The sequence below is a fragment of the Pocillopora damicornis genome, chromosome 13 (genome assembly GCF_964200805.1).
Source record: "Pocillopora damicornis chromosome 13, jaPocDami1.2, whole genome shotgun sequence".
Lineage (NCBI taxonomy): Eukaryota > Metazoa > Cnidaria > Anthozoa > Scleractinia > Pocilloporidae > Pocillopora > Pocillopora damicornis.
Genome location: NC_142682.1, coordinates 11,210,028 through 11,225,239, shown reverse-complemented (window position 1 = coordinate 11,225,239; position 15,212 = coordinate 11,210,028). Strand labels below are relative to the sequence as shown.

Genomic DNA, 15,212 nt, shown 5'->3' with positions numbered 1-15,212 from the left:
AAACTATTGAACCACGAGCCAAATGAGAGAAACCAACGAAACATTTCGGCATCTGAGAACGATAAGCCGAGAAAATTCAACTGTATTAAAGTTGATTGTTGTCGGCCACAAGAAAAATAAGATTGCGATCTTTCATTATAAATAACATGAGCTCTACAGCTCTAATCAGTTGCAGAATGAAAATTGATCCTCGGAATCCCTCTATTCTCCAAACGAGGTCATTTATTAATTCTACATGCCTCAAAATATTGAGAATAACGTTTTGGTTTACAACAATTTCGATGAAAAAATGAAGGTAACATACTCACGAGTTTGAAAAATCTAACCTCGTCTAATGCCCAGTTTCGTGATTAAAATTGCTGTTCTTCTATAAGAAAGTTATTGTGCTTGTATTTTTGTTTGTTTGTTTGTTTGTTTTTTATTCTTTTGATGATGATTATTCCTTGTTTACATGTTTCTCCATGGCGATTAATTAATTCTGTAATTTAAATTCAGCTCTTTCTCTTTAAGTGCAAAACACCCGCGATCCGCAAAATCCCTTTTCTCCTCAGAGCAGGACATGTTACTCTCTCCCAAAACTGAATCGATAAGGATGAATTCACACTGTGAGTCATATTGAACCAATGCAATTTCTCTTCAAGCAATCAACTCGATATATCCCTCGTTCAATATAATACACATTTGTTTGTGGTCATATTCTCGTTAGCGTTACAGTTCTCTCAAAGTTTCATTTTCCGCTCTCACCGTGACAACTTCATAAAGTTTCTAAAAATAATAACAGTAAATAACTCCCGCCAATTCAGTACTTAATATTTTTGAAGCCAAAAGCGTAGGTGTCCAGTGAAATCACCAGAGGGAGATACAAAGCTAAAGAAATCACATCAACAATATGTATCCTTTATGTAATTTTTTTTTCCAATTTTCTCGTCTTTCGATCGTAATATGCTATACATTTGTTCATTATCTTTCCTCACCTGAAGAGTACTTGCAATAAATTTAACTCCAATCAAGTTCTTTTCCAAGAAAAATACTTTACTTCTCGTTTTATCTAGAGAAAAGCATATTTAAATCGTTTCGCGTCGCGGAAAGAATTAAAGCGAATACCTTAAGTACTCTTCTTAAAGAAATATCCGAGGAAGTTACTCAAAATATTTTAAATCTATGTACTCCGTGCACCTTTATGAACAGAAACCCTCAGTGTATCTTACAGGAATTTTATGAATAAATTGTTACTGAACGAGCTGTCTTTAAGTTGGAAGAGAAATCTGAGACCTTAGCTCTCTGTCTCTTTGAGCTCCAGAATTGTCTGCTGAGTTTGGATGCAATAAGCGAGGTCATAAATAATTGTAGAATACTGAGTTCATACGGACAAGTGACGCACTTGATACTGGATTCAGAAATACCGCAAGAGTATGAAAGGGGTGGGGGGGGGGGGTTGCATAGAGTATAAACAAGGGACTGTAGAAAATTGACTGCCAGTAGCAGCCAATGAGTGTGTGTGTGCATGCGTGTGTGTGATTCGATTCGATTCGATTCGCGCGTCATTTGCGCTCTACTAACTTAGTGTAGCTGGGTAGTAATTCAGGGTCTCGCACATTTGCAGTTGGTCTCTAACGATCTGTTCATTGTCTTTTAATAAAATAGTGTGACTACTGTTGGCATTCTCACGCGAATATACATATGGTTTTGCGATCCTCTTTAACTTCTTTTGATCGCCGTGTTTTTCTTCGCGGAGTCGTGTGAAGTGAGCTTTTAAAGCATTTTTCTGAAATGATAAAATGAAAATGAAATTTTTTTACGATCATTAATTCAATAACGTTCTACAGCGGGGTACTCGTTAGAATCTGTGGTAGTGATGTACTACTGAGTTCTTTTCAACCACAATTTCATAACTCCTTCTTTCCAGACCTAAAAATTGGTCAAATTTTCTCGGAACATAAGCTTGAATGATTCATTCTTGGTACTTCTCTTTCTTATGCATTTGGACTTCAACAGACAAACTTGTTGAGACGTCCTTGAGATTCCCTTCAAAATCATTGTCATGTAGGCAGACTGTAGGCAAAATCCGTAGCCATTTTCCAGTTCGAAATTAGCTAAGGAGCGAAACCTTTCGGGGCGGAACATATTTAAATAGCGAACGAAGGGGAATGCCCTTCAAGGCCGTCCGCCACCAATTTCCTTTCTCGAGAAAACACATAAGACAGATTGCAAGTATTTCATTCTTCAGGTATCATTTCGAACCCTGGGTTTTTTTTCAACTTGGACGAGTTTTAAAGTTGCAGAACGTCATTCAGCTCATGCTATTAGACGGGGTTTTAGCACAAAAGTTTGAGCGTCCACTGGATGCGGGAAGTACCTGGTTCGATACCCGGATTCTCCAAACAGATTGTCTTTTTAATTTCATCACTAAACCACCATTTCAATCCTTTTGTCATTTTTTTTAAGGTCAAGTTCACTCAGCGGTTAATCTGACAAAATAATTAAAGACAACAAGTACAATGCATGGAACAAAGTGCGCATCCTCAAATTAGCTCAAGTTTTAGAGCACCCGCCTAACATGCAGGAGAAATTTCAGAAATTCCCCATCTTCAATCAGCAATGCATTGTTTGTGCAAGGAGAGCATACTTCAATTTCAGTTAGGCTCATAATATTTTCTCCTAAATCACGTATTTCGTTCATCATAGGAGGATGAAGGTTTTTGATTTAACTATACTGGTGCTCTTTCATGGAAGGTTTGCTTTGTTCCTCGAGCTTCACCCAGCTGTTTTTCCACGTACACTTCAAATTCTCCTTGAATTCTTCTTCCTGATTTACTAAGCAGAGGTTTTTTTTATTATTATTATTCAATTTTCATACACTATGCGAATTCCCATTTTCTGATTGGCTGATTTGTACCAAGTGATACTGGGTTGTGACGAAACGATCTCCTTGACGTCATTATCGTGTAATAGCCATGGTGTAAATTCAACACACCACTGTCATTACGCCATGGCTTCTGCTAACTCAAAGTTTGACAATTTGTCAGATACAGACACCGATTCTCTTATTGATGATGCAATTCCTAAAACCACCAAAAAAGCAACTGATTGGGGAATGTCTGTTTTGAAAGGTAACGTTGCAAATTTTAAATTTTTCATTCAAGCTATTTTAGGTGTTTCTTCGTGTTGTCAACAGGTTTCAATGCAGTTTTTTATGTGTGCAGTGTATTCAATTTGAATAATAAAAATGTTAATGCACTCATTGCTCGTGAATTATTGGGATTTACCTGTACACGTTCACAAACAATGAACTCGAAATTTTCAATACCGCATTTGGCAAAGCCTCTTGCGGTTTTGAAATTTCTCGTTCATTGTTAGTGAACTCGTGTGGGTAAACTCCGATAGTTCACTCGCTAAGTGCGTCAACCTGTAAATAAATCATCGCGTATGGTTTGCAATAATTTATCCATAAAAATCATCTGGCTGAATGTGGGGGTTTCTGTAGTTTGGTGGTTATCACGTCCGCCTCACACGCGGAAGGTCGCAGGTTTGAGTCCTGCCAGAAACAGTTTCGGTTTTGCGTCCAAAAGTTATTGTTTTTCTACATCAAGTTTGATGGATAATCAACTTGAAAGCCTATGCAAGGCTCTCGATTGTCTTTTTTCTTTCCTCGTATCTGATTTTGATTACTTTCCTTTGATTACCCTTCTTGGCAGTGCTGGGAATTTTCAACTATATTCCACTGTTCCTATTGTAGTCTTGAGTGCATCTACAATGAATTCTCGTCATAGTTGACTTTACGCACTTTACACTAGACACAAGAAGCTTTAAGATCACTAAATTTGAACTTATCTACAAGGAGGGTGAAAGTCTAGATATATGCGAAGCAGTTGCCTTAGCCTTGCTCCTTCACATTGTCTCTGGTCAATATAAGATACCGGGAGCTATTGAGGTTTCTATTGTTAATTATCGTGGTGTTAATTAAAGTGATTTAAGAGATTTTTCTAAGAAAGAAGAAACTCACGGGGCGTCGTAGCTCAGTTGGTGAGAGCGCCTGTCTAGTAAACAGGAAGTCGTGGCTTCAAGTCCTATTGATGCCTTTTTTATTTTTGAGGAAAACATTTTACAGGATCTGAGCAATAATGCAAAGCTGATTAGATTTACTCCCTCTAATGACACTGGTCGTTTTCACATGCGCGTCACCGCTAGATGAAAAGATTATCGTATTTTTTCACGTATGTTGCTACGGTTTTTCTCAGTGCTGAAAATCCTTGTGCAACAACGCAGTTTATACGATAAAATCCTTTATTTTACATATTTCACCCAAAATAATAGCCCCCTCTGTTGTAGTTGTAAACCAAATCCCAACCAAGGCTAAATATATCCCGAAAAGCAAGATTCCAAGATTGCTACCGGTCAGGTCTCCTTGAAATCTAGTAATTGAATTGCGGGCTATAGCTCAAAAAAATGTTGACTAGTCATGAACGATCAGTGTTGGGGAGTTAGCTCAAGTGGTAGAGCGCCCGCTTAGCATGCAGGAGGTACCGGGATCGATACCCGGATTCTCCAATGGCGCTTTTCATTTGTTTTATTCTTCTTTTGAGAAATGATGCTTATCCACCACTCAGGCTCATTTCAATTTTTTTTTCTAATTCACGTCTTTCATTCATGAATCTCCTCTAGAATTGAAGAAGAGGATCAAGAACATGTGAAAATGATTATCTGTCAAAGATAAAAACAAAACTTGTACAGATCTAGGTGGAATCCTTTCTTAAATCGGCAGGTCAACTGCTCATGTGGAAAATTTAAGAAAAAAGAGGAAAAGGTATCAATGTAAGCAACGGTTGAAAGACATAGTTCTCTCCATTGGCAAGACGGAAGGATATTGCTTTCATGTTTAACGTTAAATTACATGAAGGAAGCTTCCTGTTATGTGATGATTGTAAACAGCAATTAAGTTACTGAAACTATCTATGGTAAAAGGTGATTTTATCATGGCTTAAGTGAGTGCTTCTGAACCACATGGGCTGTGCTGTCTAAGAGGTAGATGCACAGAAAATATTCGTGTTGAACGCAAACATACACCTTATTCGATCATTTAACATAAGATACGCGAGGATAATTTGCAAAATGCGCTATACTTTTCCTACTCCGTGAAAAAGAGGAAAAATGCGAGCAATGAGCAAAATGTGCGCTCGTATTATATATATAAAGCCATCAAATAGGAATATTTTCTTATTCCACCATTTTTTTTTTATTCCTAGTATTTTGGCCTATAGATCCCAAAGACTACGAAAAACAGAGCTAGGATGAATCATCATCCATAGGATAAAAAAAAATAATAAACCCCACCGCACTCCTTACGGTAAAAATTAGGAGAAAATTCTTGGCCCAATGACTAAAATTCTCCCGACCTCCCGGGCACGGTCTTACGATACAAAATCTCTGATAAACTAGAAGTTAAATTGTCTTTGCCGTCCTTAGCGAAACGGTTTCGCCAGCTGAAAGACCGTTTCGCTTAAAAAGCCGATCAAAAGCTCCAGCTCTGGTGGCTCCTCCTGCCCTAAGGCTGTGGATATTAATTTTAGAAACGTCTTTGAGTCCTCTTAAATCGTCTGACGCCGTACTTTCTGTTTTGAACGAAGAGTAGCAAGAGCTCTAAACAAAGGTACATCTTCAGGGGTCAATTTGTGAAGCTGATATATAGTCCTCTAAAGCCTTGACAGGACAAGTCGGAAGGTTTGACCTTGCAATAATAATCCACGACTCATCTCGGAATTGCTCCGTCTTGGAAGATTCTAAGAAAATAGAAACGTACGAGGGGAAAGCTTTAAATCGCAGGCTTTTATGTGGCATAATTCATTAAAACGGAAAAACCTCTCGTAACCAATTAGGCAAAGAGCTTCTGGTCTGAGATCAGAAAGAGACGGAAACTTATTTTTTTTCTTTGATATCAAGAGGGCTTGTAAGATCTCAGTGGTCACAGGATCCTTTTTGACCTTTGGCTTACTAAAACTTCTCAAAGATACATTAATCATTGAATAACTAGAGGGTATGCAGACATTTTTGATGAACCAACCATCCGCTGCGCCCAATCAATACTATAGACAGCGTTAATAATTGGAGTCGGAGAATATGCTTCATTGAGCAGGCACTGTGAGTAAACTGCGACCTGAAAAGGATTGACAGGTAAACAGCAAACATAACATGATGAAGCCCATCGTTTCCAACCCTTGAACCCTGCAAGATAGGTACGCATGGTGGCATTCGCTTTGAAAGCCAGAACGGTGCTCTTTACCCTGCAAGCTGTAGATTACAGATACTCGGGGACTGAGGAAAAGTATTTTGTCTTTATTTTAGACTAGAACACAACTGAAAATATATGATGTTAACATGCAAAGGACAAACATGAGAAAACACCCACCTGATAAAAAAAAGGGTGAATACACTAAGTATTAAAAACAAATAGTTATTAGTAAATAAATGATTAAACAAATAATCAATTAGATACATAACTGAATGAAGAAATACGCCTCACTCTAATCAACCGTAAATTTACCTCTTTCTGCGGCTTGAAAATCAATATAATAAAGCCTTTCTGGTAAATCTGACTGCAAAATTGCGTTGTTCATTTAACTTTCTTTGGTTAATGTGGCCGCGAAATTACGTGTTCATTTCGCTTTGTTAAGTTTTGGTTAAGGGAGTCTCGCATTTCTATTGTCCGTTAGAATCTTCCTTTGTGTTCTTTACGATACAACTAAGCTCGGTAGAGGCTCCTTCAATTGTCACTTTAACAAACCCGAAGTGCAATTAGCCTTATGCTTTACTCTATTTCGTACAAGAACGTGGCCCTTTAATTTAGCGGCTCAGGTGTGAAATAAAAGAAATAAAGAATATGTCTTAATTCGGGAAAGAAAAAGGCAAAATTAAAGATTTCAAACTCATTTTTTTTGTGAATGCCACAAAATGGTTTTTATTGGATGAAAGAAGACCTTTTCTAGTCACCTGGAAAAAAGAGCAAGTATTTTGTTGGCCACCTTCCCGGCTGGGAATCAACCGCGTGACAGGCAGGGATTCTATACTACCGAGGACCTCTGGCTATCATTTGGGAATTTAATTCAATAAATAATAGGTGGCTTAGACAATCGGTAGTTTTGAAAAAAATTTCAGGTTCCTTTACATCTTTTTGTTATTATTACTTTCCGAACAAAGAAGGAGCTAACCGTAGAACATATATTGGTACATATATTGGTACTTGCCAGCTTTTATGATCCTGTTAATTTTAACTCGAGGATATGCGAAGTAACGAGTAATGTAGCGATTCATGTGCAAATTTCGTGGCTTTGGCGCAGCTTCAAAATTTTGGCAAGGGCGCGCATCTTATTCCAAACGGCGCACCGATTTTCGATCACTAAGGGAGGACTTTTCCTGTTACACCGGAATCACAGAATGATTGGCTTTAAGTACAAACAGCCACGAGTTCACCATAGAAGCAGATACTCCCAAATAACAAAGTACATTGGTAGTAGAACAATCCATAGCTATGTGAGCATTGCCATTTACCACGACAAACACCAAAAACAACCTCACTAACTCCTTCGGTATCTTATAGTGCCCCGATTGAGGAACGCATGCGAGAAATTGTAAAGGGACGAGGCTAAAGCAGCTGCACCTCGGAAGAGAAGCAAAGTTAACTGATCGTGAACCTTATTGTTTCTAACGCAAAGTCAGTGAGAATACATTGTAGCTGCACTCAAGATTACAAAAGAAATAGTGGAATAGAAGACAACATTCCCCTAACATGGAATAAACAAAAAGAAATCACGTGATCACGTTTTTCATTCATTTTATCAAAGCAGCCAAATTTGAATAGGAAAGAAAGTAATCGAGGGCCTAGCATACTTAGGTTATCTTTGTTCACTTTCAAGGTGACTATCTGTCAATTGTATTGCCGAAAAATAATAAAATTTAATTGCAAAAGGAAAAGGATGGCATTACTGCGCTACTCTTAAGGAGGATGCCTAAAGAGAATGCTTGTTAAATTGATATGTACAGCATCATTCATATTCTCAAAGGCCTGTCTATATAGATACTCATTTAGGGAAGGCTAGTTTTGCACCTCGAATGTGGTCCACTTAAAATTCCCCCGCGAGGCCTTCTTCTTACTAAGAAGAGTATTATTTCCATGTCAATCATCTTTTTTTTTTCCTTGTCACTTACTTATTTATTTTTTATATAAAACCTATTATTCGAAAAAATAAACCACCCTCAATGATGTTCAGGTTTCTGTAGTGTAGTGCTAATCACGCTCGCCGCCTGGAAGGTCGCAGGTTCGAGCCCTGCTTGAAACATTTTCCATTTGTGACCATTACATTTTTGCTGGGAGAATGGGCAGACACTACTGCAATCTGTCCAGCCTTACAATTCTTACAAATTGTATTAAATATAATTACTTTTTGTAGTTTTTGTAGTGTGATCGTCCGGGTGAGTGTAGTTCTGAAAAGAACTGTTGTTGGTGACTGACGTTTCGACTATCTGTGCGATAGTCATCTTCAGAGTCAAGTAAGGAATAGTTGTCAGTCGATGATGTTATAGAGTCTGGTCTGTTGAACGTGATTGGTCTGTTTAGCCGTGATGTGATTGGCTGGAAGACTCATGTAGAGTTTGTTAACAGTCATTGGTCGGTTTCGATCCGTCTGTTGTTTGTCGGTCTGTTTGTCGGTTTGTTACGTCGTTAATGAGTCGTTTGTAAGGTGCTGGTAATTGTTGACATCTGTTGAGAGGCGTCTGTTCTAAGTTAGTGAACCAGCTTTCCAGAGTCAGTCGTTGAAAGTAGTTTGTACTGTAGGTTAAGCATTTAGCAGAGTCCCAGTCGATTCTGTGATTAGTTTGTCGGTGATGTTCAGAAATGTGATTGTTTACATCGCCATTTCTAGTAGATCGTTTGTGTTCAGTTAGTCGCGTGTTAAGGTTTCTACCAGTCTCACCAATGTAGGAGGCCTGGCAGTCGGAGCATTCGATCTTATAAATCGCTCCCTGTCTGTTGTTGGGTTCGTCTTTGTCTTTAACGTTGGTCAGCAAATGTCGTAAAGTAGTTATAGGCCTGTGAGCTACGCGAATGTTGTAAGGTTGTAGGATCCGCGCGATAGCCTCAGAAGTGCCCTTGATGTAGGGTATAGTAGCTGTAGTCGTGATAGATGTGGAGTCCCTGTTAGTTTCTGTAGTGTCGGTTACCCTGTGAGTGTTTCGTCTAATGAAGTCAGTGTTGTAGTTGTTTTTGTCAAAAACACGGTCAAGGTACTTGTTTTCGTCAGATAAACTGTCCGGTGTGTTGCAAACAAGTTGCGCTCGTCTTGTCAATGTCTTGATAGTCGTAGCTTTGTGGGAAGTCGGGTTGTAGGATGATTCGTCAAGAAGTCTGTCGGTATGCGTCGGTTTTCTGTATATTGTTGTTCGTAGTTCGTTGTTGTTTCGGCCTACCAAACAGTCGAGAAAAGGAAGCTTGCCGTCTTCTTCGATCTCCCTGGTAAACTGAATGTCGGTGTTTTGTTCGTTAAGGTGATTGTGAAAAGCGTCAATTTCGTCTTTGTGTACGGCGGTAAATGTGTCGTCTACGTAGCGTAACCAAAGCGGTATGGTTTGTCGGCAAGTTGCAAGGGCGCGTTCCTCGATGTTTTGCATCACAATTTCTGCGACAACAACGGAGACCGGCGACCCCATAGCTGTTCCGTGCAACTGCTTGTAGTGTTGAAGTCTCGTCAGTTTTTGTTGATGTTTGTCACGAGCTTGGTAACTCGTTTTGTCGGCTCTTCTGTCGGCAATAGCTGTGACTGTGTCGAGTAAAGTAGTCGGTAATTGCTGTTCCAGTTTGTCAAGTAGTTGTTGTAATTTGTTATTGTAGTGGTTGAGTCTTCTGTGACAGTCGTTAATCCGCGCTTTGACCAGTCGTCGGCAGGTGGATTTGACGATCTGGATGGCCTCTTGTGTGTTCAACGGGGACCTAAGTCGAAGTCCGGCCGGAACGAGACCAAGATCTTTGCAGCGGTGGTTGAACCAGAGTTGTTGTCGTATTCGTCTGACAATAATTGCGTGACTGATGTAGTTGTTCGCAAGTCGTTCGCTCTGTCGTCCAAGTGAACGTAGTAAGTACAAAAAGTAAGTAAGTAGTAAGTACAACGGTACAGTACAACGGGAAACACTACAAGCTTCCTTTTCTCGACTGTTTGGTAGGCCGAAACAACAACGAACTACGAACAACAATATACAGAAAACCGACGCATACCGACAGACTTCTTGACGAATCATCCTACAACCCGACTTCCCACAAAGCTACGACTATCAAGACATTGACAAGACGAGCGCAACTTGTTTGCAACACACCGGACAGTTTATCTGACGAAAACAAGTACCTTGACCGTGTTTTTGACAAAAACAACTACAACACTGACTTCATTAGACGAAACACTCACAGGGTAACCGACACTACAGAAACTAACAGGGACTCCACATCTATCACGACTACAGCTACTATACCCTACATCAAGGGCACTTCTGAGGCTATCGCGCGGATCCTACAACCTTACAACATTCGCGTAGCTCACAGGCCTATAACTACTTTACGACATTTGCTGACCAACGTTAAAGACAAAGACGAACCCAACAACAGACAGGGAGCGATTTATAAGATCGAATGCTCCGACTGCCAGGCCTCCTACATTGGTGAGACTGGTAGAAACCTTAACACGCGACTAACTGAACACAAACGATCTACTAGAAATGGCGATGTAAACAATCACATTTCTGAACATCACCGACAAACTAATCACAGAATCGACTGGGACTCTGCTAAATGCTTAACCTACAGTACAAACTACTTTCAACGACTGACTCTGGAAAGCTGGTTCACTAACTTAGAACAGACGCCTCTCAACAGATGTCAACAATTACCAGCACCTTACAAACGACTCATTAACGACGTAACAAACCGACAAACAGACCGACAAACAACAGACGGATCGAAACCGACCAATGACTGTTAACAAACTCTACATGAGTCTTCCAGCCAATCACATCACGGCTAAACAGACCAATCACGTTCAACAGACCAGACTCTATAACATCATCGACTGACAACTATTCCTTACTTGACTCTGAAGATGACTATCGCACAGATAGTCGAAACGTCAGTCACCAACAACAGTTCTTTTCAGAACTACACTCACCCGGACGATCACACTACAAAAACTACTGATACTCCTGGGTTCAAACCATTTACTTTAATAATTACTTTTTGTCGCGTATTTTTTCCTCCATGTGAGAATAATTAATAACTTCAAATTTAATAAAGTAAGATGTCTTCTTTTCAAAAGAATCTTATTCTTTCTGGGTATGTTAAGGCTGAGTTTAACCAAAAAACACTTACCGGTTTGCGAGTCAGTCTGAGCGGTTTTTTTTTAAAAGCTCATGCAAGAATGAAGAATTGTTTCAAGTGGTAGAGCGCCCCTGAGCAAAAGGTAGTTACTGCGATCGAACCCTAGTCTCCCGTATGACAGACGGGGTTACTAACCACAATACTTCCAAGGACTGATGGGAAATTTATATTAATGAATAACAAGGTTAGAGAACCAGGGGTTTAAAATGAAAAAACTCGGGTTTCGTTAGATCTTTGAGTTATTATGACTTTCCGAACAGATGAAAGAGCTAACCGTGGGAAAAAATGAGATATTTCAGCCTCTATTATGTCAGTTTATGTTTGCTCGTAGACATGCGATGCATAGGAACGAGAAATTAGGGTATTTGATATCCAAATTACGAGGTGTTAGCACGGCCTCGAGAGTCTGGGAAGAGCATGCATCTTATTAAGATGGCGGACCGACTTTTTGATCAATTCAGAGCTGTTATACTGAAACCACAGGATTATTGACTTTAAGTACAATCATCCAGGAGTTCATTGTAGTGTCACTTTAGCTTCGATTTCTTTAATTTTCTGTCTCGGATATCTTTGCTAACGTTGGAGAGTTGGTATCTAAACCTGCGAGTCTACTAAATAGGCGCTCCAACCAACTGCTACGGCGACGCGAGCAATAATCTTGATTAAGAAAAAAAAACTCAACTGAAATCGAAGGACAATCGCTGCCACAAGCCTGCACTATTTTGGGATCTCTTTGAGGAAACTACAACAGAGACAGGCGAAATTAATTTGATGTTCTAAGCCTTCATCATAGTTTCTGATCATCGTAAAGGTCGTTAGCAGACGCACGCCATTTATTACCCGTAGCCCCTTTTTTAATGGCTTTTATCTCTTTTATATGCCATTAACGACCCGAAACTTCGTCACAAATGACAACAAAGTGAATTGACAGATGACTTACATGATTTTTGGATTGTATTTAATGTTATCTGGTTTAGGGAATTTTGTGGTTGATTGTCATATTTAGAGTACGGGCAGTAGTTCAGTGTTCGCTAATGTAGCAAAGAAACAAAATAACGTTGGGATAAGAAGGCATTACAATTGAAATGATCATGCTATTACATTTGACAAGGGTGGATGATGTCATGTGTTTTAAACAATATCATTTTTGTTTCTGGTTCAACTGAAAAGGTTGGAAGTAAATGCGGGTGAAAAGTGAAATTTACTGTCTATCATGTAAGTATTGGAACATTAATGTTTCCCCCTTTATAAAATGAGACAAACGGGAACGACTTTTGAGTGATATAACTAAGCCCAGACTGCCACCGTCACTTTGGATTTCCGCCTGGGTAGATTTTGGTCACGTGCTAGGCAACGTATATCAAGAACAAGATAGAATTTCATTTCAGACCTATTTATCAATTTTGTGGTGTATAACTTTCGCATTTTAGTACGTAATATTTATTTTGAATCAAAATTATTTGTTTAGATGTTGTTTGATTTTCGTGTTAACCTGTAATTTCGTTAATCGCCGGCACCTTTTGTTGCTTCACACAGGAAAAACACACGATACGAAATGTAATGATCGATTTTGTCCCCAATCTCACGCCATAACAGAAAAAGCTTTTGAACACCTGTAAACTTCGAGTGCTTCGGAGTAAATGATATTTTTAATAAGTCTTCGGATTGTTTTTAAGTTCAAGGATTGTAAAGTACAATTTTATGAAAAACGAAGGTTGGTCTCTTATTTCAGTGTGAATCCTTGCACGCCTGCCAGTCGCTGGCGCCGCTTGTTAAAACTAAAACGAAAAAAATAAACTCTTTTAAGATTGTCATTGGCTTCTTATTCACGCCACCACTATTCTTGGCAACAAAGGTCGCCATTTCGTTTGTTTATTACTCAACAAAAACTATTAAATGCACTCAAAAGCCCAAAATCGAAAAAAAGTTTACAGGAATCGACCAATCGAGCGAGCGAGTACCATTCTCCGCATCATATTTGCAACTTGCTCTTGCGCATGCGCGGAATTCACGAGTTAAATATACCGCGGCAGTGGGACAATCTATAACCATATAACAAGGGTCCGTTATCACGATGATCAGCAACAACAACATCATTGACTTTTTAATACTGCCCAGTTTCAGAGACTTATGCAAGATATTATAAGGGAAAGGCTAAAGCAGCTGCTTCGCCTGTATCCAGACCTCCTCCTGCCATGGAGAAGAAAGAAAGTTTAGTGATAGTGAACCTCACTTTTTCTCACGCAGAGTTAAGGAGGATACATTGTAGATACAGTCTTGAAGACTACAACAGGAATGTGAAATGGCATAACAATCAGTTTCATCTGCCATATGATCTATCTAAAGAAATCCGTGATAACGTTTTTCTTTCATCCAATAGAGGCAATCATAGTCAGATAAGAAAAACAAAAAACAATCGAGGACCAGCATAGGTAATCTCTGTTTGCTCTTAAGGTGATTATCTGTCAAATCTATTGCCTGGGAATGGTCCTAACAGATAATTGACGTCCCCAGGTGGGCTTGAACCACCAACCTTTCGGTTAACAGCCTATTGCGCCACGGAGACGGTGCGTAAATAAATATAATATATTCTATATACCTATATAGACTGTTGAATGAAGCGTTGCATATGGCCATCTTCTTTATTGTTTTAAGATTTTTATCGCTGGAAATGTTTGGCCCGTTATTGGTATAAAGGTTATATTTGTTAGTGTTTTCCGTTTACTGACGTTATCTCTGTTTTCAGGCCTTCAGATTTTCAGATTTCTGTGCTGGTTGTACCTAAAAATTTGCGGCTACTAATGCATTTGCTACTCTTAAAAGTCACACTTGCGTCTGGTTCAAGATTCAGATTTCATTAATTTTGACAAGTTGTGAATATAAATATTAGCGTTCATTCACCTTTTTTGCTCTCCTATGTTAATTTAGCACTTGGTCAGAGGAATGAAAAAACTACGATTTTTCTGGTACTTTTTTTTTGGAACTGTTAATCAAATACATCTTGAATGATTTCAACATTATTAAAAAAAAAAGCCGCATTTGACCTCTAGATGGTTTTTAAAAACATTTCCACTGTTGGTCTACCTGATGGTCGAACGCACAATCTTGGCCTTATCCAATCACGCTTTGCCGACTGAGTTAATAAATCAGTCAGCTGGTACCAAAAATACCTGAACAATTTTTTTACGTTTTATTCCTAATATATGTTCTCAGTAAAACTGATCTGTCAAGATAAGAAAAAATGATGATGAGCATGGTAGATAAAAAGAAGGTGGGTACACCCTATACTGGAGGGACTGAAGGCCGGGTGCTAACGGTTGGCTTTTTTATATTAAAGAAAGAAGTATATATGTTTGTTATAATTAGGGACCGGTCATTATTTATCGCCTGGGGGGGGTCGGAGTATTTTTGTTGTCACATCGGAGCATTTACCTGATCCCCCCGTAGAGTATCTAGTTTTTTAGAGATCCCCCCTTATCGTTAGTGGAAAGTTTCATGATCCCCCCCCCCCTTTTCTCCCAGCCACCGCAAAATAACTTTTTGAATATGCAAGTGATATTTTAATAGTGGTACTTACGTCTCATGGACCTTGAACCACAACGGTAAATATTTGCTCGTCAGATACGAACTGAATTGTCGAGGAAGTGCCAATCTCAGGCTGTTCATCCAAATCCACGAAAACATAGTCATCGTCGCTCTCTGCCTCTCCACTTTCGGATTCTTCATCCTCGGATTCCACGTCATCTTCATCACTCGACAGTTCTTCTGTTATCACAGTCTCTTTATTCTGTCGGTAATAGTG

General features: G+C 39.2%; 2 non-coding genes and 1 pseudogene across 2 annotated transcripts; 2 read left to right on the top strand and 1 right to left on the bottom strand.

The window, feature by feature from the left end:
* Positions 1–3,474: 3,474 nt before the first annotated feature.
* Positions 3,475–3,547, top strand: Trnav-cac (transfer RNA valine (anticodon CAC)). The gene has a single exon. It is a non-coding gene; the product is annotated as a tRNA-Val (tRNA).
* Positions 3,548–4,475: 928 nt separating this feature from the next.
* Trnaa-agc (transfer RNA alanine (anticodon AGC)) lies at positions 4,476–4,548 on the top strand. Its single transcript has one exon. It is a non-coding gene; the product is annotated as a tRNA-Ala (tRNA).
* Positions 4,549–5,377: 829 nt separating this feature from the next.
* Positions 5,378–6,611, bottom strand: LOC149035483 (uncharacterized; annotated as a pseudogene).
* Positions 6,612–15,212: the final 8,601 nt, after the last annotated feature.